The 8,919-nt window shown below is 36.8% G+C and overlaps 1 pseudogene; it reads left to right on the forward strand.

The window, feature by feature from the left end:
• The window catches only part of LOC119041982 (protein SET-like), a 160,820-nt pseudogene extending 152,164 nt beyond the window's left edge, over window positions 1-8,656 (forward strand).
• The last annotated feature ends 263 nt before the right edge of the window (window positions 8,657-8,919 follow it).

Below are 8,919 nucleotides of genomic sequence, written 5' to 3' on the forward strand. Positions count from 1 at the left end.
TCCCTTCTGGCTTGGAGCATTTCCATTGAGAGGTAAACTGCTAGTCTTACTGGGGCTCCATGTATGTTTCTTCCTGTTTTTCCCTTGCTGCCTTTAAAATTCTCTCTTTATCTTGGAATTTTGCCATTTTAATTATGATGTGTCTTAAAGTGGGCAGGCCTCTTTGGGTTCCTCTTGATTTGGACTCTCTGTGTTTCCTGGATCTGTGTGCCTTTTTCCCTCATCAAATTAGGAAAGTTTTCTATCATTTTTTTTCAAACAAGTTTTCTATCTCTTTCTCTTCTTCTCCTTCTACTTCTGGTATTCCTATTATATGAATTTATTATGTTTTATGTTATACCGCCTTTCCCATAACCCTCTTCTTTCTTTTTGAATCTCTCTTCCTTTTCTTGCTCTTTCTGGGTGTTTTTCTATTTTGTCATTGAACTTGCTGATCTGATCCTCTGCTTTCAATTCCCTCTACTGTGTTCTTCAATTCAGAAATTGTATTCTTCATTTCCTTTTGGTCCTTGTTGATGTTCCTATTTTCTTTTTCATGTTGATATAGTTTGGAGTGAGTTCATTGTAGTTTCTCTGTAGTTTCTGGTAATTCACGTGAGCTCATTGAGCTCCCTGATAACCATTGCTTTGAACTCAACATCTGATAGTTGATTTTCTTCTATTTCATTTAGCATTCTTTCTGAGGCTTCCTCCTTTTTTTTAATTTGGGGATTGTTTCTTTGTCTTCCGATTGTTTGTGAGACTCTTCTTGGTAGCCTCTGATTCTTAAATTGATATGTTTTGACTCCCTGGATTTATGGTGTGAACTTTTACAGTAAGAGACCTGTGAGAGTCAGTGGTGCAGTCTCCTTGATCTCCAGATATCTCTGGTCTTGGGCTGTCATTTATGTTAGCTCTCTGTATGTCTTTGTTTTTTTATTGTTGTTGGGTCTTTCTTTGGTGGGTCTTTCCCTCCAGATGATTGACTTGGGTCACTCCACCCACCACATCTTGTATTCTGTTGTGCAGGTGTGGATAGGTTGTGTTGAAGCTAGTTCTTCTGTCTGTCCAAGGTTTTGAGGCTTCTTTCTCACAATTGTTTAGTTGTTTGTTCTGGGTAATTTCTCTACTACTTAGTTGTACTTCCAGATTGGTCCTGGGTGGGGAGGTTAGTGTGGCTTCCACTGCCTCCTTCATCTTCTTCTGTTGTTATCTCTTGGTGGTTCCTTTGTTGGTTGGTTTCCTCTTCCAGCAGAGATACTGGTGTTCACAGCTCCCACCTACTCTTTTTTGTGATCAGTTGAAGGGGAAAGGCAAAATGGTTTAAGATAGCAGGAGTGTATTCTATGGGACTTAAAGTACCAACCCATAGAGAAAAGATAGAAAAGATAGGAGATCTTTTGGATATGTATAGTTTTTTCACATAACTAGCCACTTTTTTCACATGATATTTCACATAACTAGCCACTTTTTAGAAAGGGTGAAAAAAAAGGTAAGACTCTTGTTGCAGGAGTGGAAGGATTGTAAATTGGATCTAGAAAGCAGTGAGCTTGTGGGATGTTGGATTATGAGGTAAAGTAAGAGTAAAGGATAGAAAATAGGTATAGTGTGTGAGAGAACAGAGTTAACCACAACAGCAAAAAAGTTCCAGAAACAGTGAAGTGAGCTAAGATCCGGGAGGGGTGCTGTGTGGTATTTACAGTTGTATGGAACAGAAGTTATTTACAATAGTAAAGAAACAAAAATCATATGGTCTACAAGAACAAGAATCTATATGGTCTACATAACAAGAATAGGAATACAAGTCCTAGAATAGTGTGCTATTGGAACACAAGTGAAGTGGAAGACAGAAAATTAAAAATATGCTCTGAAAGAGATAACAAGGAAAACCAGTCAAACAATGCAATTTAACAAACGAAACAAAGTGAAGAAAACTAAACAGAAAAAAGGGAAATGAAAAAATACTAATAAAATAAAAGATGTAAAAACTAATAAATAAACCCCCTTTACCCCCTCCCACCAGCATTCCCCCATGTTAGTTCATGTACATGGGTGATACATATAAGTTCTTTGGCTTCTCTGTTTCCCATACTATTCTTTACCTGCCCCTGTCTATTTTGTACCTACCATCTATGCTTCTTCTTCCCTGTAACTTTCCCCTCATTCTTCTCCCCCCTCCCCACTGATAACCCTCCAGGTGATCTGCATTTCTGTGATTCTGTTCCCATTCTAGTTGTTTGCTTAGTTCATTTTTGGTTTTGTTTTTCTTAAATTTTTTAGGTTCAGTTGTTGATAGTTGTGAGTTTGTTGTCATTTTACTGGTCATAGTTTTGATCTTCCTTTTCTTAGATGAGCCCTTTAACATTTCATGTAATAAGGGCTTGGATGATGAATTCCTTGAATTTTACCTTATCTGGGAAACACTTTATCTGCCCTTCCATTGTAAATGATAGCTTTGCTGGATAGAGTAATCGTGGATGTAGGTCATTCTTTTCCATGACTTCAAATGCTTCTTTGCAACCCCCTCTTCCCTGCAAGTTTTGTTTCGAGAAATCAGCTGATAGTCTGATGGGCACTCCTTTGTAGGTAACTGTCTCCTTTCCTCTTGCTGCCTTTAAGATTCTCTCCTTATCTTTCATCTTAGGTTATGCAGTTATGATGTGCCTTGGTGTGTGCTTCCTTGGGTACAACTTCTTTGGCACTCTCTTTGAGTTTTCTGGACTTCTGGAAGTCTATTTTCTTTGCCAGATTGGGGAAGTTCTTCTTCACTATTTTTTCAAATAAGTTTTCAATTTCTTGCTCTTCCTCTTCTCCTTCTGGCCCCCCTATGATTCAGATGTTGGAACATTTACATTTGTCCCAGAGGTTCCTAAGCCTTTCCTCTTTTTTTTTTTTTTTTAAATTCTGGTTTCTTCATTCTGTTGTGGTTGAATGTCTATTTCTTCCTTCTGGTCCAAACCATTGATTTGAATACCAGTTTCCTTCCCATCACTGTTGGTTCCCTGTACATTTTCCTTTATTTCACTTTTCATAGCCTTCACTTTTTCCTCTGTTTTGCGACCATACTCCACCATTTCTGTGAGCATCCTGATTACCAGTGTTTTGAACTGTGCATCTGATAGGTTGGCATTCTCTTCATTGCTTAGTTCTATTTTTTTCTGGAGCTTTGATCTGCTCCTTCATTTGGGCCATATTTTTTTGTCTCAGTGTGCCTGTTACATCATAAGAGGCGGACACTTAGGTATTTAGCAGGGTGGGGCAACCCACATCAATGTGTTGTGGTGCTGTGTGTAGGGGAGGGATCAGAGAGGGCATAATGTGGCTTGCTTGGCTCTCAGCTGGCTTTCAGTCACTTCTTCTGACCTTCATAAGGGAATTGGGACCTTCTGGTGCAGATTACCAGGTGGGTGGGGATTACCAGGTGGGCACATTCTAGGACCCTGTGCATCTCTCAAACAAACTCTCCTGTGAGGCTGGGAGTTTACCCTGCTGCCCACACCCACACAAGTTTTTTCAGTCAGAAGTTTTGAGGCTTTATTCACCCACACTGGAATCCTGGGTTGTGCCACCTGTCTCCCCATTTGTTTCTCCCTGTTTATCCACATGCAAATGTGGGACTGTCTGGTCTGCTAGCCACTGCCCCCCGACCTGGTCCTCCAGCTGCCACCTTGCTGGAAGTCCTCTCCAGCACAGCTGCTCCTCTCTTCCCCTCTTACTAGTCTGCATAAATGTTTCTTCTTCAACTCATCTCATATTTCCATACAATTCAATTTTCTGGCAGTTCTGGTTATCTTTGTTTTAAAATTTGCTGTGGTCCTTCTTTTGGTTGTTCAAGGAAGCAAAGTGTATCTATATATGCCTCCATCTTGGCCAGAACTCCAGAGAAAGCATTTGACAAAATTTAACATCATTTTATGATTAAAAAACTCTCATCAAATTGAGTGTAGAGGAGATGTAACTTAACACAATAAAGGCCATATGTGACAAACCCGCAGCAAATATCATACTTAATGGTGAAACACTGGAAGTCTTGCCACTATAATCATGAAGAAGACACCATCCTATTTAACTAGTGTTGGAAGTCTTAGTCAGAGTAATTAGATAAAAACAAGACATCCAAATTGGAAAGGAAGAAATGAAACTGTCTTTGTTTGCAGATGATAGGTTTTTATATATTAAAAAACACTGAAGATTCCACCAATAACTATTACAACTAATAAACAAATTCAATAAATCTGCCAAATATAAAAGTCAGTATTCAAAAGTTAGTTGTGTTCTTATATACTAACAATAAACTATATGAACAAAAGATAAAGGAAACAGTCCATTTACAGTAGCATCAAAAATGCTTAGGAATAAATTTAACCAACAAGATTAATGATCTGTACATTAAAAATGACAAGAAATGAAACAAATTAAAGAAGACACAAATAAATGGAAAGATATTCTGTATTAATGGATCAGAATTAATATTGTTAAAATGTCCATAGTGTTCAAAGCCACCTATAGATTCCACACAATCCTCATCAAAACTCCAGCGATATTTTTTCACAAATATAGAAGAAATATATTAAATTTATATGGAACGACAAAAGTCTTAGAATAGCCAAAGCAATCCTTAGAAAGAACAAAATCTGAGACTTTACAATTAATGATTTCAAACTTTATTGCAAAAGCATAGTAAGCAAAAGTATGGTACTGACATAAATAGACACGTTTATCAGTGGAACAGAATTAAACGTCCCCAAATAAACCCACACATGCACAGTCACCTAATGTATGACAGCAAAGCCAAGAAGACTCAATGGGGAAAAGAGAGTCTCTTCCACAAGTGGTGATGGGGAAAATGGATAGCCATAGGTATAAAAATGAAATTTGAACTCTGTCTTGAATACATCACCAAAATTAACTTGAAATGGATAAAAGACTTAAATGTAAGACTCAAAAAGTTAAAACAGTGAGAAAAATATATAGAAAAAAAGCTCCTTGACCTTGGTATTTGCAAAGATTTTTTTAGATATAACATTAAAAGTGAAAGCAACAAAAGGAAAAATAAACAAAAGGTACTGCATCAAGCTGAAAATCTGTATCACAAAAGACAATCGTTAAAAATAAAAAGGCAACCTACAGAATGGGGCAAAATATTTTAAAACTATTTGTCTGATGAGGGTTAATATTCAAAATATATAAGGAACTCATACAGTTCAGTATAAAAAACAATCTGCACTATTGGTGAGAATGCAGACTGGTGAAGCCACTGTGGAAAACAGTATGAAATTTTCTCAAAAAATTACAAATGAAACTGCCTTTTGATCTAGTGATTCTACTGCTGGGATTATACCCTAAGAATCCTGAAACACCAATTCAAAAGAACTTATGCACTCCAATGTTCATAGCAGCACTATTTACAATAGCCAAGTACTGGAAAAAGCTTAAGTCCCTAGCAGTAAGTGAATGGATAAAAAAAAGTGTGGCACATTTACACAATGGAATACTACACAGCAGAAAGAAAAAAAGGGACTCCTACCTTTCATGACAGCATGGATGGAACTGGAGAGTATTATGTTAAATAAGATAAGCCAGGCCTGAAAAACAAATACTATATGACCTCACTTGTAAGAGGAACCTAATGAATCAAAAAAAAAAAAAAAGAGCAAAATAGAACCACAGGCATGGAAACAAGAAATGGACTGATAGTGACCAGATGAGAGGGAGAGGGGGATAAGTGGGGAAAGGAGGGGAAGGGCCTAGTCAAGGAACAAGTATAAATGACCCATGGACTTGGACAATGGGGTGCAGATTGACTGTGGGAGCAGGGGAGAGGAACTGAGTAAAATTGGAACAATTGTAATAGAACAATAAAAAAGTTAATAAATAAAAATGAGAAAAGGACTTAATAAATATCTCTTCAAAAAAAGACATATAACTGGCTAGTGTGGCTCAGTGGATTGAGCACCAGCCTGCAAACCAAAAGGTTGGCAGTTCAATTCCCAGTCAGGTCATATGCCTGGGTTGCAGGCCAGGTCACACCTCCAGTAGGGGGTGCTAGAGATGTGACCGCACATTGATATTTCTCTCCCTCTCTTTCTCCTTCCCTTCCCCTCTCTCTCCAAAAATAAATAAATAAAATATTTTTTAAAGACATACAAATGACCAACACATACATGAATAGATGTTCAACATCACTAACAATGAGGAAAATGCGTATGAAAACAACAGTGAGAAATCACCTCAGACCTGTTTGAATGGCAATTAACAAAGAGACAAGAAAAAAGTGTTGGTGAGACTATGAAGAAAATTCATGTTGGTGGAAATATAAACTGGTAGAGTAACCATGGAAAAGAGTATGGATTTTTCCCCCCAAAAAATAAAAAAATAAAACTACCATATGATCTATCAAGTCAACTCCTGGGTACATATTTGAAGGAAATGACAACACTATTTTGAAGAGAGATCTCTTCATGACCCCATGTTTGTTGTAACATTGTTTACAATAGCCAAGACTTGGAAACAACATAAATGTCCATCAATACATAAATGAATACAGAATGTTATATACCTGTAATTCAGCCATAAAAATGAAGAAAATTCTGTCTTTTGAAACATGGATGATCTTGAGGGCATTATACTAAATGAAATATCACACCGAATGGTTGTTGCCAGGGCCTGAAGGGTGGGATAAATTGCTCAAAGGGTACAAACTTCCACATTTAAGATGAGAAAGTTCTTGGGATCTGATGCACAGCGTAGTAACTATTATTAACAATACCATTATATTGTTCAATGTTGTTAAGAGAGTAAATCTTAAAAATATCACCATACACACAAAAAGGTAACTATGTGGGGGGATAGAGGTGTTAACTAACATTATTGTGGAGATTCCTTTGCAATATATAAACGTATCTGATAATCACATTGTACATCTTACACTTAGATATGTTATATTTCAATAATGTCTCAATAAAGCTGGTGGAAAAGGTACCAGGAAGATAGTTGCTGGAGTGTATGGCAAGAAAATCTTTAACTTTCTAACAAACTACCAGATTGTCTTCCAAAGTGGTTGTACCATTTTACATTCCCATAAGCAATGAATGAGAATTCTTATTGCTCCACATGTTCGTCAGCATTTGGTATTGTCAGTGTTTGGGATTTTAGCCATTCTGAAAGGTGTGTAGTGGACTATCATTTTTAATGTGCAATTCATTAATTATGTATGATTTTGACCATCTTTTGACATACTTACTTGCCATCTGTATGTCTTTTTTGGTGTATTGTCAATTCCGATCTTTTGCCCACTTCTTAAATGGATTGTTCGTTTTCTTATTGTTGAGTTATAAGGGATCTTTGTGTATTTTAGATGCAATTCCTTTTTAGATTTTCTTTCCAAATATTCTCTCCAAGCCTGTGGCATGTCTTTTCATTACATGAACAGTGTCTTTCACTGATCAAAAGTTCTTAAATTTAATGAAATCTAACTTAAAAAAAAATTCATGGAGCACGTGTTTGGTGTTTTGTCTAAAGATTATTTACAAAATGTGAAGTCATTTAGATTTTCTCTTATCTTATTTTCTACAAGTTTTATTATTTTCAATTTTATATACATCTATATTTTGAGTTAATGGTTGTGAGAGGTGTGAGGTCTTTGCTTAGATTAATTTTTTTGTATGTGGACATCCATTTGTACCCTTTGTTTAAGACAGTCCTTTCTCCACTGAATTGCCTTTGCTTATTTATCAAAGACCTGCCTTATGATTTTTGCAGAGCTTCTTCCAGCCTTTCAAGTTCCCTTCCATCAGACTCTCCAACTTATCTTACAGCTTGGCTCCCAAATGCCAGTCTTTGCTTTCACCCCTAATGAAGAAACCAAGACCTCCTCCTTCCCCCAAGCCAGAGAAGAAGTCAACTGCTCTGGATTTGCCAAAGGAAGAAAAAGAACAGCAAGAAGCAATTGATCATATTGATGAAGTACAAAATGAAATAGACAGACTTAATGAACAAGCCAGTGGGGACATTTCAAAAGTAGAACAAAAATATAACAAACTCCACCAAACATTTTTTTCAGAAGAGGACAGAATTTATCACCAAAACCCAAATTTGGGGGTAACAACATTTGTCAACCATTCACAAGTGTCTGCACTGCTTGGGAAAGAAGATGAAGAGGTGCTGCATTATTTGACAAGAGTTGAAGTGACAGAATTGAAGATATTAAATCAGGTTACACAATAGACTTTCATTTTGATGAAATTACTTTGAAAATAAAGTTCTCTCCAAAGAATTTCAATGGAATAAAGTGGTGATCCATCTTCAAAGTCCACTGAAATCAAATGGAAATTTGGAAAGGATCTGATGAAACATTCAAGTGAAACACTGAATAAAGCCAGCAGGGAAAGTCATTATGAGGAACCAGAGAGCTTTTTTACCTGGTTTACTGACCATTCTGATGCAGGTCCAGATGAGTTAGGAGAAGTCATCAAAGATGATATTTAGCCAAATCCATTACAGTATTACTTGGTCCCTGATATGGATGATGAAGAACAAGAAGGAGAAGGAGGAGGAGGAGGAGAAGGAGAAGGAGAAGAGTTGAAAGATGTTGATAAAGAAGATGATGAGGATGAAGGTGAAGAAGATGAAGACAATGATGAGGGAGAAAGAAGGGGAAGATGAAGGAGATGACTAATAGAACACTGATGGATTCCAACCTTCTTTTTTAATTTTCTGCAGTCACTGGGAGCAACTTGCAGCCTTTTTTTTCAAGGCAGGAAAATCTCAGATATTCCATGCAGCAGTATTTTCACTGATATGTCTCCTAGAGCAAGGGACATAAAGAAAAGAATAAACAAATGGGACCTCATCAAAATAAAAAGCTTCTGCACAGCTAAAGAAAACACTGGCAAAATGAAAAGGGAACAAATTGTATGGGAAAATATATTTGCTAGTATA

The sequence above is a fragment of the Artibeus jamaicensis genome, unplaced genomic scaffold, assembly GCF_021234435.1.
Source record: "Artibeus jamaicensis isolate MK-2021 breed Jamaican fruit bat unplaced genomic scaffold, CSHL_Jam_final scaffold_1964, whole genome shotgun sequence".
Lineage (NCBI taxonomy): Eukaryota > Metazoa > Chordata > Mammalia > Chiroptera > Phyllostomidae > Artibeus > Artibeus jamaicensis.